At 39.0% G+C, this 19,066-nt stretch overlaps 1 pseudogene; it reads right to left on the reverse strand.

Annotated features, from left to right (window-relative positions):
• Positions 1–16,420: 16,420 nt before the first annotated feature.
• The window catches only part of LOC123427590, a 156,662-nt pseudogene continuing 154,016 nt past the window's right edge, over positions 16,421–19,066 (reverse strand).

Raw genomic sequence — 19,066 nt, forward strand, 5'->3', positions numbered from 1 at the left:
CTGGGCAATCAAAGGATCGTCTCTTTTGTGTGAGTGCATTTGCAAAAGCATCCCGGGGCTTTCTAGCATCTTGTGATTGTGGTTGAGCTCAACCGTTTCTATCCCAAAATTCCCATTCTCACTCTTTTTGACTCTAATACCTGCCTTGCATCCAATCCTTTTAGATGTCTTCTCGCGTTCCGGTAATAATATGCCACACTCTTCTTCTGCGTCCCTTCTCTTAAGCAGACAATGTAGGCATTTGTCTTGTGTTTTTCCCTCTTGCGTATGTTAAACCGTGCATATCTTGCATAAGTGTTGTAAAAGTCCCATGCATTGTCGTACGAGGTGAACTTCATTCCAGCGGCAAGTATGAGGCTTGGTGGCATGTTTTGATCTTGCATCAAGTGCAATTCTTTATGAGACAAAGTGCACTGTTGTCTTAAAATATGAGGACTGCATACGAGTTAAGAAAGCACTGCATTGTTACTAAGTTTTCGGAAGAGTCGACTATATTAGATGTTAGGCCAAACTTCACAGTAAATGTCAGCGTGCACTGCAATGTTATCTCAATGGACTGCAAATATTATTTTTTTAGGACATAAACTTACTTGTGTGTAATGTCGTTCATCCGGTGGCGTTTGCAGCTCGCCGGGTTGTATTGCACATGTTGGGGTTATAGCAGATGTGTGTAGTTGACGATCTCGCGGTGGCAATAGTGAGGACGACTTGTACCTGCCATTGACTTATGGCTGAGGTACCCTTGGTGGTTGCAGTGTTGCCCTTGATGCATCAGGTGCACTCGGAGCTATCTTTCTCGGTGAAGCAGGTGCACGGTGAGCTCTATTTTGTCATGCAGCAGGTGCACGTTGAGCTTTGTTTTGTGGTGCAGCATGTGGACACGATGGTAATCCAGTGTTGTGCTGATGTCTCAATGGATTAGTTTGAAATTTCTCGAGCGGCGGCACATCATCATAATCATCATGTTTTGCAACATCATGGTCAACACCATCATTGCTGATTGTTTAGACATGTTTTCCAAATGTAGTGAACTCGTCCTTGTACTCTAGGTTCAGAACTATTATTGGCTCATCTTCATCGTCATCGTCTTCATCATTATGTTGGTGAGTGCCCTCCCACATGATCGTGACATCGTCGCCATCTTCGACTACCTCTTCTTCCTGGAAGATATCTTCTTCCGGAGAGTATTGCACCATGTTTGTTGTCCTGAAGAATCCTCGAGGTATGTGAGGGGTAACCCATCGAGTGTCTCTTATGGAAAAAGCTAGACTCTTCCGAAAGGTGATGGTCCCTAGGTTGTCAATTATGCGTGGCATTACGTTTCTCGTGAATGTCATTTCCTGCACAAAACGGTTGAGCAGCATTGTCACGTAAAACAAACTGAATCATACGAACTACATTTTGTTTAAAAGGGCACTGCAAACTAGTGCACGTGGACTACGTCATCCTAGAGGGTGAAATGAAGTAACTGCACTTCATCATTATCCATAGTGAACCTATACAACCATATTGCATAACCGAGCAACTGCACTGTAATTTTAATGATGGCAAACTGAAGTAATCGCACTGCTTCATTTTTGTTGACGTACTCCATAACCGAGCACTCGAGTGCAATTTTTCATGTAACATACTTTGTATTATCTTACATATAGTATGTGAACATAGTTAAAGTAATAAATTATCATATAAGTATATGTTACATATAGTATGGTACATATATATCCCTCTCCCTCCCCATCCCCATCCCTCCCTCTCTCTCTCCCTCTCTCTTTGTGCTTCTCCATTTATATTTAGGATTTCTCAAAATGATGAAAATTTGTGGGTGGCTTTGACAAATGCAGAAATATTTATGGGAAAGGTTTGGATACTAACTTGGAGTAGAACTTGAATGGGAATTTTTGAAAAGATACAAAAGAATTTGGAAAAGCAATCTATATATGTACCTCTACCCTAGAGAGGAATATTTCTTAGTTTCAACGTGAGACATGAGTCCGAAGTCTGAACCATAACCATGGAGTTTCTTCTTGCACTCAGTAAATATAGGACATCATCATATTGAATTAGAGAAAGTGGGTTTTTTTTTTGCTCCTGTTGCAACGCGGAGACCTTTTTCCTATCCAACTTAATGGAAATGAACATGTACAATAAAAAGTTGTGAAGCGTTTAAGCACTTACATATATGTCCCGCAAAGAAAAGCACCTACATGTATACTGGTTTTTTTTTAAATATTTTTCTAAGAGGTGAAAATAATTTTATTTACTAATTAGATGCACCATACGAGGCTTCATGTTAATCTACATCAACAAAATTAATACAACTATTAGATTTAAAATTTAATGGTCAAGATAGCACTAGTGGAAAACGGGCCTTTGGCCTGGACCCTTTAGTCCCGGCCTCCCTCTGGGCCGGGACTAAAGGCCCGGCCACGTCGCCCCAAATCGCAATGCCGCCCACGAGGCTTTGGTCCCGGCCCGTAGGAGCCTTTAGTCCCGGTTTGTGTCTCAAACCGGGACTAAAGGGCTACGCGGTGTGCAGCCCGCATGTGCTCCACCTTTAGTCCCGGTTTGCGTCTCAAACCGGGACTAAAGTCCTCTGCCTATATATATTGGCCACAGCCCCCCTCTCCCCTCTTCCTTGCATTTTTCTTGGATGGAAGAGTGTGGGTGTGTGCTAGCTCTCCATTTTTTTATGCACTAGAGGTGTTTGTTGAAATGTGTGTTAGAGCGATGCCACTTCAGTTCACCGAACACAACTATGATATGAGATGCCCGAGCCACGCTTAAACGTGTTCCTCTTTATTTCTACTTATTCTAAAAGGTTAGCAACTATATTTCCTCGTTTAGACCGTGCGGTACTAATTTTTAGGATCGTGATTGTATTTGATATACTGTCGTATAATGCAGATGAGCCATCCATGGATGTACGGTGATCGACGCACAGCCGCTTACAGAGAAGGCGTGCATTCTTTTCGAGATGCAGCCGATGTGAACAAGCATGGTGGTGGCTATATGTTTTGTCCATGTGTTGAATGTCAGAATGAGAAGGATTACACTTCCTCAAGAGTCATTCAGAGCCACCTGCTTCGGTCCGGTTTTATGTCGGGCTATAATGTTTGGACCAAGCACGGAGAAAGAGGGGTTATGATGGAAGACGACGATGAAGAAGAAGAGAACGATGGTGACAACTACCGATCTATGTTCCCTGAGTATGCTGATACCGCAATGGAAGACAATGAAGAAGAAGATCAGGATGAAGAACGGGAACCAGATGAGCCCGCTGATGATCTTGGCCGGGTCATTTCTGATGCACGGCGAGGTTGCGACACAGAAAAGGAGAGGTTGCAGTTCGAGCATATGTTACAGGACCACAACAAATTGTTGTACTCAACTTGTGAAGATGGCCAGAAGAAGCTGGGTAGCACACTGGAATTGCTGAAGTAGAAGGCAGAGACCGGTGTGACTGACTCGTCATTCGAAAGGTTGCTGGTACTGATGAAGAAGATGCTTCCAAGAAAGAACGAATTGCCCGCTAGCACGTACGAAGCAAAGAAGCTTGTCTGCCCTCTAGGATTAGACGTGCAGAAGATACATGCATGCCCTAATGACTGCATCCTCTACCGCGGTGAGAAGTACGAGAATATGGATAAATGCCCGGAATGCATTGCATTGCGGTATAAGATCAAAAAATATGACCCTGGTGATATTGAGGGTGAGCCACCCAGGAAGAGGGTTCCTGCCAACGTGATGTGGTATGCTCCTATAATACCACGGTTGAAACGTCTGTTCAGAAATAAATATGATGTGAAGTTGTTCCGATGGCACATGGAAGATCGTATGAAAGACGATAAGTTGAGGCACACCGCTGATGGTCAGCAGTGGAGAAAAATCAAGAGAGAGTTCCCGAGATTTGCAGCTGACGCAAGGAACTTATGGTTTGGTCTGAGTACAGATGGCATGAATCCTTTTGGGGAGCAGAGTTGCAGTCACAGCACCTGGCCCGTTACTCTATGTATCTACAACCTTCCTCTTTGGTTGTGCATGAAGCGGAAGTTCATTATGATGCCAGTGCTTATCCAAGGCCAAAGCAACCTGGCAATGATATTGATATGTACCTAAGGCCATTAGTTGATGAACTTTTACAACTGTGGGCCGAACCAGGTGTACGTGTGTCGGACGAGCAGAAACAAGAGGAATTTGACCTTTGAGCGTTGCTTTTCGTAACCATCAATGATTGGCGTGCTCTTAGTAACATTTCAGGACAGTCAAACAAGGGATACAATGCATGCACGCACTGTTTGGATCAGACAGAAAGTATATATCTGGACAAATGTAGGAAGAATGTGTACCCGTACAATCGTCGTTTTCTTCCGCCCAAGCATCCCTTAAAGAAAAAAGGCAAGCATTTCAATGGCAAGGTAGAACCCCGGGGGAAGCCTGTCATCCGTACTAGTGCTGAAGTATTCGATATGGTCAAAGATTTAAAAGTAATCTTTGGAAAGGGTCCTGGCAGCCAACCTGTTCCTAATGGCCCTGATAAGCGCGTACCCATGTGGAAGAAGAAATCTATATTTTGGGAGCTACCCTACTGGGAAGTCCATGAGGTCCGCTCGGCAATCGACGTCATGCACCTGACGAAGAATCTCTGCGTGAATATTCTAGGCTTCCTGGGCTTGTATGGGAAGTCAAAAGATACACCGGAAGCACGGGAGGACCAGGAACGTCATAAAGGAAGAGATGGCATGCATCCAAGGCAGTTTCAAGGGCGTGCCAGCTACGCTCTTACTAAGGAAGAGAATGAAATCTTCTTTGAAGTCCTTTTCAGTATCAAGGTCCCGACTGGCTTCTCGTCGAATATAAAGGGAATCATAAATATGAAAGACAAAAAATTCCAAAACCTAAAGTCTCATGACTGCCACGTGCTTATGACGCAATTGCTTCCGGTTGCATTGAGGGGAATTCTACCGGAAAATGTTCGCCTGGCAATTGTGAAGGTATGTGCATTCCTCAATGCAATTTCTTAGAAAGTCTATCGACCGAGAAAGTCTATCAGGGTTACAGATTGATGTGGTCCAATGTCTGGTCAGCTTTGAGTTGTTGTTCCCGCCATCCTTCTTCAATATAATGACACACCTCCTAGTTCACCTAGTCGAAGAGATTAGAATTCTCGGTCCTGTGTTTCTACTCAATATGTTCCCCTTCGAGAGGTTCATGGGAGTCTTAAAGAAATATGTTCGTAACCGTGCTAGGCCAGAAGGAAGCATCTCCACGGGCTATGGAACAGAGGAGGTCATTGATTTTTTTGTGGACTTTCTTCCTGACCTTAAGCCGATTGGTGTTCCTGAATCTCGGTATGAGGGTAGGCTGACAGGAAAAGGCACACTAGGAAGGAAAGCAAAAGTATGTATGGACGGGCATTCTTTCTCTCAAGCACACTACACAGTTCTACACAATTCCACCGTGGTGGCTTTGTATATCGTGAGACACAAGAATATTCTACGCTCCGAAAACCCGGGGAAGGCTGACTCTTGGATTAAAGGGGGACACGAGAAGACTTTCGGCAGTTGGTTGCAGACACATCTCATGAATGACGACACCGTCGGAGATTAGATGTACTGTTTGGCCAGGCCACCATCTTCGACTATATGTACTTTCCAAGGGTATGAGATAAATGGGAATACATTTTACACGGTTGCCCAAGATAAAAAAGAGCACCAACCAAAATAGTGGTGCCCGCTTTGATGCAACACACGAGAATGGGAACTGTTTGGAAACATATTACAGGTACATAGAGGAGATACGAGAACTTTACTATGGACCTACTTTTAAGATCCCTTTGTTTCGGTGCAAATGGGTGAAGATGACACGAGGCGGGGTAGTTGTAGACCAAAAGTACGGCATGACAACAGTGGATCTCAACAATCTTGCGTACATGGACGAACCATTTGTCCTAGCCAATGATGTCGCTCAGGTTTTCTATGTGAAGGACATGTCTACAAAAACGAGAAAAATAAATCAGCAAAAGAAGATATCGTCCGATGATCCAAAACGCCACATAGTTCTTTCAAGGAAAAGAAACATCGTGGGAGTAGATGACAAGATAGACATGTCAGTAGATTATAATAAGTTTCATGAAATTCCGCCCTTCAAAGTGAAAACTGACCCAAGCATCCTACTGAATGATGAAGATTCTCCATGGCTATGAACCAGAAGAAAACAGAAATAATAGATAGGAATATTGGTGCAATAATGTAATAATGTATTAAACCTTTTATGTAATGCATGTATGGTATGTACTAAACCTTTTAGTTTTGAACTATTTATTCAATTTCAAACACTTTTCATTTTCATAGTTTTGTCAAATTCTCAAATATGCAAAAAGAATTTTAATAAACGTTTGTAAGAGATGAGTTCTCGTTCGAAACGCTGATACTTCGAGAGAGATTGTCCGTTTTGTACACGAAGTGCATCCAGTTTTTGTCGTAGCCCTCTCAAATTTTTAACACATGCTACGTGGGTGAAATGATGATAGCATGCCAACTTTCAACATTTTTAGAGTTCATTTCTAGTGCTTTTCAATTTCAGGGTCAACTAGCCCAAAAAAACAAAAGTAAATGCACGAAGAATACCAAATTAAGTCAGAAATTGTTGAAAATTTGTGATATGCCTTTGAATGGTGCATTTTAAACACACAAAAAATATGGAGTTCAAATAAGTTCAAAAAATGAAATCCCTTTGTAACAGATGAGTTCTCGTTCGAAACCCTGATACTTCGAGAGAGATTGTCTGTTTTGTACACGAAGTGCATCCAGTTTTTGTCGTAGCCCTCTCAACTTTTTAACACATTCTATGTCGGTGAAATGATGATAGCATGCCAACTTTCGACATTTTCAGAGTTCATTTGTAGTGCTTTTCAATTTTAGGGTCAACTAGCTCAAAAAAATAAGTAAATGCACGAAAAATACCAAATGATGTCAGAAATTGTTGAAATTTTGTGATGTGCCTTTGAATGGTGCATTTTGAACACACAAAAAGTATGGATTTCAAATAAGTTTAAAAAAATGAAATCCCTTTGTAAGAGATGAGTTCTCGTTCGAAACCCTCATACTTCGAGAGAGATTGTCCGTTTTGTACACGAAGTGCATCCAGTTTTTGTCGTAGCCCTCTAAACTTTTTAACACATTCTATGTGGGTGAAATGATGATAGCTTGCCAAATTTCAACATTTTCAGAGTTCATTTGTAGTGCTTTTCAATTTTAGGGTCAACTAGCTCAAAAAAAAATAAGTAAATGCACGAAATATACCAAATTAAGTCAGAAATTGTTGAAATTTTGTGATGTGCCTTGGAATGGTGCATTTTGAACACACGAAAAGTATGGAGTTCAAATAAGTTCAAAAAAAATGAAATCCCTTTGTAAGAGATGAGTTCTCGTTCGAAACCCTGACACTTCGAGAGAGATTGTCTGTTTTGTACACGAAGTGCATCCAGTTTTTGTCGTAGCCCTCTCAACTTTTTAACACATGCTATGTGGGTGAAATGATGATAGCATGCCAACTTTCAACATTTTCAGAGTTCATTTGTAGTGCTTTTCAATTTTAGGGTCAACTAGCTCAAAAAAATAAGTAAATGCACGAAAAATACCAAATGAAGTCAGAAATTGTTGAAATTTTGTGATGTGCCTTTGAATGGTGCATTTTGAACACACCAAAAGTATGGAGTACAAATAAGTTCAAAAGAATGAAATCCCTTTGTAAGAGATGAGTTCTCGTTCGAAACCTTGATACTTCGAGAGAGATTGTCCGTTTTGTACACGAAGTGCATCCAGTTTTTGTCATAGCCCTCTCAACTTTTTAACACATGCTATGTGGGTGAAATGATGATAGCATGCCAACTTTCAACATTTTTAGAGTTCAGTTGTAGTGCTTTTCAATTTTAGGGTCAACTAGCTCAACAAAAATAAGTAAATGCACGAAATATACCAAATTAAGTCAGAAATTGTTGAAATTTTGTGATGTGCCTTTGAATGGTGCATTTTTAACACACAAAAAGTATGGAGTTCAAATAAGTTCAAAAAAATGAAATCCCTTTGTAAGGGATGAGTTCTCGTTCGAAACCGTGATACTTCGAGAGAGATTGTCCGTTTTGTACACGAAGTGCATCCAGTTTTTGTCGTAGCCCTCTCAACTTTTTAACACATGCTATGCGGGTGAAATGATGATAGCATGCCAACTTTCAACATTTTCAGAGTTCATTTGTACTGCTTTTCAATTTTAGCATCAACTAGCTCAAAAAATACCATATAATAGTTTGGATAGTCAAAATAATTAATTTTGAAAATAGAAAATAGTTTTGAATTATTTATTCAATTTCTAACACTTTTCATTATCATAGTTTTGTCAAATTCTCAAATATGCAAAAAGAATTTTAATAAACATAGTTTTTAATTGAAAATAACAAAATAGTTAATAGTTTGGATAGTCAAAACAATTAATTTTGAAAATAGAAAATAGTTTTGAATTATTTATTCAATTTCAAACACTTTTCAATATCATAGTTTTGTCAAATTCTCAAATATGCAAAAAGAATTTTAATAAACATAGTTTTTAATTGAAAATAACAAAAATAGTTAATAGTTTGGATAGTCAAAATAATTAATTTTGAAAATAGAAAATAGTTTTGAATTATTTATTCAATTTCAAACACTTTTCATTATCATAGTTTTGTCAAATTCTCAAATATGAAAAAAGAATTTTAAGAAACATAGTTTTTAATTGAAAATAACAAAATAGTTAATAGTTTGGATAGTCAAAATAATTAATTTTGAAAATAGAAAATAGTTTTGAATTATTTATTCAATTTCAAACACTTTTCATTATCATAGTTTTGTCAAATTCTCAAATATGCAAAAAGAATTTTTATAAACATAGTTTTTAATTGAAAATAACAAAATAGTTAATAGTTTGGATAGTCAAAATAATTAATTTTGAAAGTCTATCAGGGTTACAGATTGATGTGGTCCAATGTCTGGTCAGCTTTGAGTTGTTGTTCCCGCCATCCTTCTTCAATATAATGACACACCTCCTAGTTCACCTAGTCGAAGAGATTAGAATTCTCGGTCCTGTGTTTCTACTCAATATGTTCCCCTTCGAGAGGTTCATGGGAGTCTTAAAGAAATATGTTCGTAACCGTGCTAGGCCAGAAGGAAGCATCTCCACGGGCTATGGAACAGAGGAGGTCATTGATTTTTTTGTGGACTTTCTTCCTGACCTTAAGCCGATTGGTGTTCCTGAATCTCGGTATGAGGGTAGGCTGACAGGAAAAGGCACACTAGGAAGGAAAGCAAAAGTATGTATGGACGGGCATTCTTTCTCTCAAGCACACTACACAGTTCTACACAATTCCACCGTGGTGGCTTTGTATATCGTGAGACACAAGAATATTCTACGCTCCGAAAACCCGGGGAAGGCTGACTCTTGGATTAAAGGGGGACACGAGAAGACTTTCGGCAGTTGGTTGCAGACACATCTCATGAATGACGACACCGTCGGAGATTAGATGTACTGTTTGGCCAGGCCACCATCTTCGACTATATGTACTTTCCAAGGGTATGAGATAAATGGGAATACATTTTACACGGTTGCCCAAGATAAAAAAGAGCACCAACCAAAATAGTGGTGCCCGCTTTGATGCAACACACGAGAATGGGAACTGTTTGGAAACATATTACAGGTACATAGAGGAGATACGAGAACTTTACTATGGACCTACTTTTAAGATCCCTTTGTTTCGGTGCAAATGGGTGAAGATGACACGAGGCGGGGTAGTTGTAGACCAAAAGTACGGCATGACAACAGTGGATCTCAACAATCTTGCGTACATGGACGAACCATTTGTCCTAGCCAATGATGTCGCTCAGGTTTTCTATGTGAAGGACATGTCTACAAAAACGAGAAAAATAAATCAGCAAAAGAAGATATCGTCCGATGATCCAAAACGCCACATAGTTCTTTCAAGGAAAAGAAACATCGTGGGAGTAGATGACAAGATAGACATGTCAGTAGATTATAATAAGTTTCATGAAATTCCGCCCTTCAAAGTGAAAACTGACCCAAGCATCCTACTGAATGATGAAGATTCTCCATGGCTATGAACCAGAAGAAAACAGAAATAATAGATAGGAATATTGGTGCAATAATGTAATAATGTATTAAACCTTTTATGTAATGCATGTATGGTATGTACTAAACCTTTTAGTTTTGAACTATTTATTCAATTTCAAACACTTTTCATTTTCATAGTTTTGTCAAATTCTCAAATATGCAAAAAGAATTTTAATAAACGTTTGTAAGAGATGAGTTCTCGTTCGAAACGCTGATACTTCGAGAGAGATTGTCCGTTTTGTACACGAAGTGCATCCAGTTTTTGTCGTAGCCCTCTCAAATTTTTAACACATGCTACGTGGGTGAAATGATGATAGCATGCCAACTTTCAACATTTTTAGAGTTCATTTCTAGTGCTTTTCAATTTCAGGGTCAACTAGCCCAAAAAAACAAAAGTAAATGCACGAAGAATACCAAATTAAGTCAGAAATTGTTGAAAATTTGTGATATGCCTTTGAATGGTGCATTTTAAACACACAAAAAATATGGAGTTCAAATAAGTTCAAAAAATGAAATCCCTTTGTAACAGATGAGTTCTCGTTCGAAACCCTGATACTTCGAGAGAGATTGTCTGTTTTGTACACGAAGTGCATCCAGTTTTTGTCGTAGCCCTCTCAACTTTTTAACACATTCTATGTCGGTGAAATGATGATAGCATGCCAACTTTCGACATTTTCAGAGTTCATTTGTAGTGCTTTTCAATTTTAGGGTCAACTAGCTCAAAAAAATAAGTAAATGCACGAAAAATACCAAATGATGTCAGAAATTGTTGAAATTTTGTGATGTGCCTTTGAATGGTGCATTTTGAACACACAAAAAGTATGGATTTCAAATAAGTTTAAAAAAATGAAATCCCTTTGTAAGAGATGAGTTCTCGTTCGAAACCCTCATACTTCGAGAGAGATTGTCCGTTTTGTACACGAAGTGCATCCAGTTTTTGTCGTAGCCCTCTAAACTTTTTAACACATTCTATGTGGGTGAAATGATGATAGCTTGCCAAATTTCAACATTTTCAGAGTTCATTTGTAGTGCTTTTCAATTTTAGGGTCAACTAGCTCAAAAAAAAATAAGTAAATGCACGAAATATACCAAATTAAGTCAGAAATTGTTGAAATTTTGTGATGTGCCTTGGAATGGTGCATTTTGAACACACGAAAAGTATGGAGTTCAAATAAGTTCAAAAAAAATGAAATCCCTTTGTAAGAGATGAGTTCTCGTTTGAAACCCTGACACTTCGAGAGAGATTGTCTGTTTTGTACACGAAGTGCATCCAGTTTTTGTCGTAGCCCTCTCAACTTTTTAACACATGCTATGTGGGTGAAATGATGATAGCATGCCAACTTTCAACATTTTCAGAGTTCATTTGTAGTGCTTTTCAATTTTAGGGTCAACTAGCTCAAAAAAATAAGTAAATGCACGAAAAATACCAAATGAAGTCAGAAATTGTTGAAATTTTGTGATGTGCCTTTGAATGGTGCATTTTGAACACACCAAAAGTATGGAGTACAAATAAGTTCAAAAGAATGAAATCCCTTTGTAAGAGATGAGTTCTCGTTCGAAACCTTGATACTTCGAGAGAGATTGTCCGTTTTGTACACGAAGTGCATCCAGTTTTTGTCATAGCCCTCTCAACTTTTTAACACATGCTATGTGGGTGAAATGATGATAGCATGCCAACTTTCAACATTTTTAGAGTTCAGTTGTAGTGCTTTTCAATTTTAGGGTCAACTAGCTCAACAAAAATAAGTAAATGCACGAAATATACCAAATTAAGTCAGAAATTGTTGAAATTTTGTGATGTGCCTTTGAATGGTGCATTTTTAACACACAAAAAGTATGGAGTTCAAATAAGTTCAAAAAAATGAAATCCCTTTGTAAGGGATGAGTTCTCGTTCGAAACCGTGATACTTCGAGAGAGATTGTCCGTTTTGTACACGAAGTGCATCCAGTTTTTGTCGTAGCCCTCTCAACTTTTTAACACATGCTATGCGGGTGAAATGATGATAGCATGCCAACTTTCAACATTTTCAGAGTTCATTTGTACTGCTTTTCAATTTTAGCATCAACTAGCTCAAAAAATACCATATAATAGTTTGGATAGTCAAAATAATTAATTTTGAAAATAGAAAATAGTTTTGAATTATTTATTCAATTTCTAACACTTTTCATTATCATAGTTTTGTCAGATTCTCAAATATGCAAAAAGAATTTTAATAAACATAGTTTTTAATTGAAAATAACAAAATAGTTAATAGTTTGGATAGTCAAAACAATTAATTTTGAAAATAGAAAATAGTTTTGAATTATTTATTCAATTTCAAACACTTTTCAATATCATAGTTTTGTCAAATTCTCAAATATGCAAAAAGAATTTTAATAAACATAGTTTTTAATTGAAAATAACAAAAATAGTTAATAGTTTGGATAGTCAAAATAATTAATTTTGAAAATAGAAAATAGTTTTGAATTATTTATTCAATTTCAAACACTTTTCATTATCATAGTTTTGTCAAATTCTCAAATATGAAAAAAGAATTTTAAGAAACATAGTTTTTAATTGAAAATAACAAAATAGTTAATAGTTTGGATAGTCAAAATAATTAATTTTGAAAATAGAAAATAGTTTTGAATTATTTATTCAATTTCAAACACTTTTCATTATCATAGTTTTGTCAAATTCTCAAATATGCAAAAAGAATTTTTATAAACATAGTTTTTAATTGAAAATAACAAAATAGTTAATAGTTTGGATAGTCAAAATAATTAATTTTGAAAATAGAAAATAGTTTTGAATTATTTATTCAATATCAAACACTTTTCATTTTCATAGTTTTGTCAAATTCTCAAATATGCAAAAAGAATTTTAATAAACATAGTTTTTAATTGAAAATAACAAAATAGTTAATAGTTTGGATAGTCAAAATAATTAATTTTGAAAATAGAAAATAGTTTTGAATTATTTATTCAATTTCAAACACTTTTCATTTTCATAGTTTTGTCAAATTCTCAAATATGCAAAAAGAATTTTAATAAACATAGTTTTTAATTGAAAGTAACAGAATAGTTAATAGTTTGGATAGTCAAAATAATTAATTTTGAAAATAGAAAAAAATTGAAACTATATGAGAATTTATAGAGAAAATTAAACCTAAATTCAAAGTGACCTCACTTTGAATTCAGATTGAATTTTCTCCATAATTTCAAGTATAGTTTCAATTTTTAAATTTACACTCTGTTTAGGCCCGTAAGCCTGCTTTAGAGAGGAGCTCGATGGAGATACTGCGACGGGGCTTATAAACTAGTGTCAGTGCCCCTCGCTGGGCGAGGTGGGACTAAACTTATCGTGCAGCCAGCGGAGGGGATTTAGTCCCGGGTGGAGCCACGAACCGGGACTAAAGCCCCTCGCCTGCCGCGTGCCGAAAAGGGGTCTTTAGCCCCGGGTCGTGGCTAGACCCGGGACTAAAGGGTGTCTTTAGTCCCGGCTCGAGCCCCGACCCGGGACTAAAGGCCCGTGCTTCCCTCCTTTTGGTCTGCCGAAAAAGGGTCTTTAGTCCCGGGTCGTGGCTCCACCCGGGACTAAAGACACCCTTTAGTCCCGGTTCGAGCCGTGAACCGGGACTAAAGATCCTACTATATAAGGGGGAGTTGGAAATTTCCAACCCAAATCGCCATTTCGTTCTCTTCTTCCTCGGACTCTCCTGCCCGGCGCGGCACCAGACGAACTCGCGTGACGCCGCCACGCTGCCCGTCGTCCTCGTCGCCGCCGCCTGCCGTACTCCTCGCCGTCGCCTGTCGTCCTCGCCGCCGCCTGCCGTCCTCCTCGCGGTTGCCTGCCGTCCCCGGTGAGGAGGAGAAGTAGAAGAAGAAAAAGGAGAAGAAAAGAAGAAAAAGGAGAAGAAAAGAAGAAAAAGGAGAAGAAAAGAAGAAAAGATTTTTTTGTCATTTAATTCCTATTGTTATTAGGTTTGTGCCGGTGAGGAGGAGAAGTAGAAGAAGACAAAGGAGAAGAAAAGAAGAAAAAGGAGAAGAAAAGAAGAAAATGGAGAAGAAAAGAAGAAAATATTTTTTTTGTCATTTAATTCCTATTGTTATTAGGTTTGTGGTAGATTATTAGGGTTAGTAATATTTAGAATTAGCACTACACCACGACACTAAATCCCCAACAACCAGATTGGTTGGGAATACAGGTTCCGCCAACACATAGTCGGTCGGAAAAGACTATTGCCGACCGATATTGTCTGTTGGGGAAATTCCAGGCGGGAAAACGCTTTCCCGACCGACATATCTTTCCCAACCGACTTATTGTTGGTGATTGGGTATCTTTCCCGACCAACATTCTATTGGGCCTGTCGTGGGCCTTTCCCAACCAACAGTCTACTGGGGCTACCATGGGCCTTTCCCGACTGACTATCGGACTGGAATTTTTTTTCCCGACCAACAATTCATTGGGATACCATCGGCCTTTCCCAACAGACTATCTAACAGCGTATTCTTTCCCGACCAACATTATGTTGGGCCTCGCATTAGACTTTCAACTGATTGTTAGACAGGCTCTTATCTTGCTTCTTATTTTGCTGACAAACATCCATTAGCCCTCCCATAGGTGGACTTCAAATTACATAATTCGTAACAGTAATGTGCATGTCATCCAAAATATATTGAACCGGATGCAAACAATAATAACACACATTCATTAATTTTCCCATATAAATACATCATCTGTTATGAACTAATGACCATCAAAATTTCCTATAAACTAATGGAACTAATTAAGTAGAGGAAACATTATGGTTCATTTCCTAAGAGAAAAAATTGCTCGCTTTAGTTTCTGCATAGATGGAAAAGTAAGAAATCGGATGATTAATAACAGGTAGCAGTGAAAGCATTTGCAAATCAGTGACATGCTCATGGTCCTTTATTGTAGGCAAGCCACTTGATATCACAAACAACAATTTAATATCTCCTTCCATCATTACTTCACCAACCATTTAGTGATAAACAACAGAAAATAAAACTTTTTGTCAAGCCTACTATCAAAATAAAAAACATGTGTAACCAGTTCATGAAAGTACTTTTTAGAAAACTACAAAACAATAATGAAGCTTAATTAACTGCTGCACATAAAGGACTTTACTGCTTCAAGAGCTTCTCTATTTCCATGAATTAAAGCAGCACACATTTTTTAAAGATATTATTAAACTTACTGCATAGTTCAAACCTGCGGACTGCACACACATAAAGAGAGGGGGAGGGGAGGGAGAGGCCAAGTGAGAGAGTGGGATCTTACCAATTTCGTTGCCGCCATCGATTACTAGCACCTGCTCACTGGAAGGCCTGAAAAAATAATGCTCTTTATATTGCTAGTAACAAGCAGAAGTACATCGCTATATAGCTTTGTACATTGACTAGTAATACGCAATGCTTGTCTATATTCTCTTCTTACATGGTGGTGGTATACACAATATTTTGGTTATTCTTTTCACCTAAAGATTGTCTCAGATAATGTATATAGTTCATAGCTTACATGGTTTAATAGAATTGTGAAACCGTTTAATGAAAATACTTTTTAGAGCACTCAAACAAATAATGACGCAAGTCAACATAATAGATCCACTAAGCAAATTACGTAAGGCAATCTAGATCAACAAAATCTATCATGCATCCATGATTTATTACATTGTAAAATATTGAGCAGTAGGTGTATAGTATTCTGGAATTTTACAGAATTACTAAAATATATAGAAACATGACTTTAGAAACCTCCTCTTCTCTTCTGATAAGGGGAGGGGGAGAGTGGAGTGTGTCGGGATAGAGGCTGTGGGAGAGGGGAGTGTGTTGCGTACATATATAGGGATTTCAGGAGCAAAAGCATGTATGGTTAGTACACGAATGGGACAAGCTGCAAGGTCTGATGATTGTGCACCAACAGGCACCGAATGACAAGAGCCAGAGGTTACATATAAAAGACATGTTACAGTCTATAGACGGACGGGATATATGGGAGTGCTCTTTTGTTGCTTGTCTAAGTGCCAGAGCCTGATTGTCATTGGGAAAACCTCTCAAGGAAACAAGATGCATTTGGAATGAAATTATCTGGGGAAAATCATGCTATTCTCCATGCATGATGCAGGTCATGAAGTGAAGTTAATCTCCATGTGTATCTAAACGTACGGAGTATCAAATAAATACGATGTGACCAAATGAGGGCACAATACACAAAGATCCGGTGAATACATGGTTTTTTGAGCAATGACATGGAGCACTAACCAGATAAAGAAACCTTAACAAGTGGCAGCAGTAAATCTAATTTATGGCACCAGCCCAGCCATCCATGTGAACCAAATTGGGCGACTTTTGAAATTATCGGAATAAACTAGTCCAATTCATGGAGAAAACTATTTAGAAAAGTTCTCACCTTCCTCTTGTAGTTTTCAGTTTGCTTTCTGATCACATGATACTGCAAAATCAAAACGAAAAATATCAGGAAATAAAAGATCAATTAAGATGTAATATGTTATTAATGGAAGAAAATACATGCACACGAGTTGGAATTAAAGAAGAAACCCCTAATCAATTCTTCAGAACTAAACAAAATCATGAAACCACTTCTTTATTCTCTACTAGACGAGAGATGTAGAACTAGTTTATATAGATCTACCAAACAAGAAAACAATTAACCAGCAGCTAGAGTCTGTGCGTGCGTGCCTTCCTCTGACAAACCACCTCGAGAGCAGCGTCGACACTTTGCTCAAGGCCGCGCAGCCCCCCGAACCCCAACACATTCAGATCTTCACCCATCCTTTGCCTGCCATCATCGATAGATATATGAACAAACGCATATATTGATTCAAAAAGAATATGAACAAAAGCATATTACTAATTTGAGTCGGTCTCCGCATCAAATCCATGTAAGCACCTAGTTTGTTGGAGAGCTCCCATCCCATGAAACAATAATCAAGAATGCTTCTGAAATAAAAGGAGGAAGGAAAGAGGGAAGGTTTTATTTACCTGATCTCTGTGCGCAGGTTTTGGATCGACGGCCTTGAGATGGCTCACCGTGTGCTACATTTCCTGTGATGAAATCGGACCCGAAGCAAATAAGACAAATCGAAGAAAGGAGATTGATGGATTGAGGGGAGAGAGAGAAGCAGCAAGCAAGCAACCTCATACTGCTCCGTCCACACGTTGGTCCCGGTAGCCTGCTGGTAGCGGTCAAGGACCCCCTTGATGCTGCAAGAAGAAGACTAGGACGAAGCTGCCTTAGAGTCAGAGATGTAATGAAGCAAACAGCTAGAGGTATGTTATGAATGGATCGGATGGAGTGAGGAGCGAGGAGTTGGTCGCGTACTCGACGCCGTCGGCCTTGGTCAGTGCGAGGAGAGGGGGCTTCAGGTGGCGGTGCCAACAAGGGGAATCGGCGGCGGCGTGGGAGGATGGGAGAAGATACGTGGGAGGGAGGGGATTAGGTTTCGGAGCGTGCGCTGAAGGAAAAGGAAACGAGGGAGGTTTCACGGGTGGGCCAAAAATTGTGCCGCTACAAAATTTCATTCACGCGCGTGTCCATCGCAGGTCGGCCCACTTGTCTACCCCAAGTTGGTCGGGACTCTTTGCCCGCTTTACTGACCGACCGTTAGCTCTAAGTAAGAGTATCGCCGACCGACAGTTAGACAGTATATATCTTGGCAATCCCAACCGACAGTTGGTTGGCATGTATGAATTTTCCCAACCAACAGTTAGTTATAAGTTTTGCCAACCAACAGTCGGTTGACAAAAGTTATCTTTCCCAACACACGTATGTAGGGAATGCGGTGTCGTGGTGTAGTGTAGGTTAGGGTTACAAGAAGAAGAAAGATGAACAAAAATAAGAAAATAAGATTAGGAAAAAGGAAAATAAGAAGAGGAGGAGAACAAAAAGGAGAATAAGAAGAGGAGGAGAGGAGAAGAAGAGGAAAAATAGAAGAAGAGGAGAAGTAGAAGAAGATAAGTTGAAGAAAAATAGGAGAAGAAGAAGCGGAGAAGAAAATAAGAAAGAAGAAGAAGAAGAAGAAGACGAAGAAGAAGACATTTCTACGTATATAGATGCTTAATTAGTGTTTTTTAGATTATTGCTTCATTTTGCTATTCTATATGCTTAAGTGTTATTTGTAGAATATTTGGTGAATTTAGGGTTAGGTAGGTTAGTGTTAAATAGGTTATTTGTGTTATTTTTGTGTCATTTTAATTTGTGTTATTAGGGTTAGGTAGTTAGTGTTAATTAATATATAGTTGAACTAGTTGATTTAATAAAAGTACTTTATTTTACTATATATACAATTAGTTTATTTTAAGCAAGAAAATTAATATAACTAGTTTATTTTTTTAGTTCATTTTACGATGCCTATCCCGCATCCTCGTCGTCGACTCGGCAGAGGACACCTGCTTGATGAGAGGGGCCATGTCCGGGACTGGGCTCCGCCCGGCTGGTATTGGGCGGTGCTACCTTCCGGGGGGCGTAGGTTGGTGAGGAGCCAGCCCATTGTTGACCCGATCCTTGTTTGGTGGCGGTCGCATGGGCCAGTGATGGTGCCGAGGCTTCCGGACACCGCGGAGGTGGTACGTCACCGTGTCAGCGAGGAGGATGAGCATGTCCCTTGCTACATGGTTGCGTTGGAGGGTAGGTTCGAGCATACCTGGCAGGTTCTTCAGGGATCTTACTGGAGCTATGATCGTGTGATGGTTCCTTCTCTTTGGGTGTCCACCGCCCGCGACGATACCCGTCGGGCGCTACGGTTCTAGCTGTATTAGTGATGCTATATGTATGATAGTATTCGAGGAGTATTAGTGATAATATTCGACGATGTACGGACACAAGAGATGATGTAGTTTTGCTTATAATTGAATGCATGCTAATTTGAATACTACTTTATTT

Source organism: Hordeum vulgare, chromosome 2H, assembly GCF_904849725.1.
Source record: "Hordeum vulgare subsp. vulgare chromosome 2H, MorexV3_pseudomolecules_assembly, whole genome shotgun sequence".
Lineage (NCBI taxonomy): Eukaryota > Viridiplantae > Streptophyta > Magnoliopsida > Poales > Poaceae > Hordeum > Hordeum vulgare.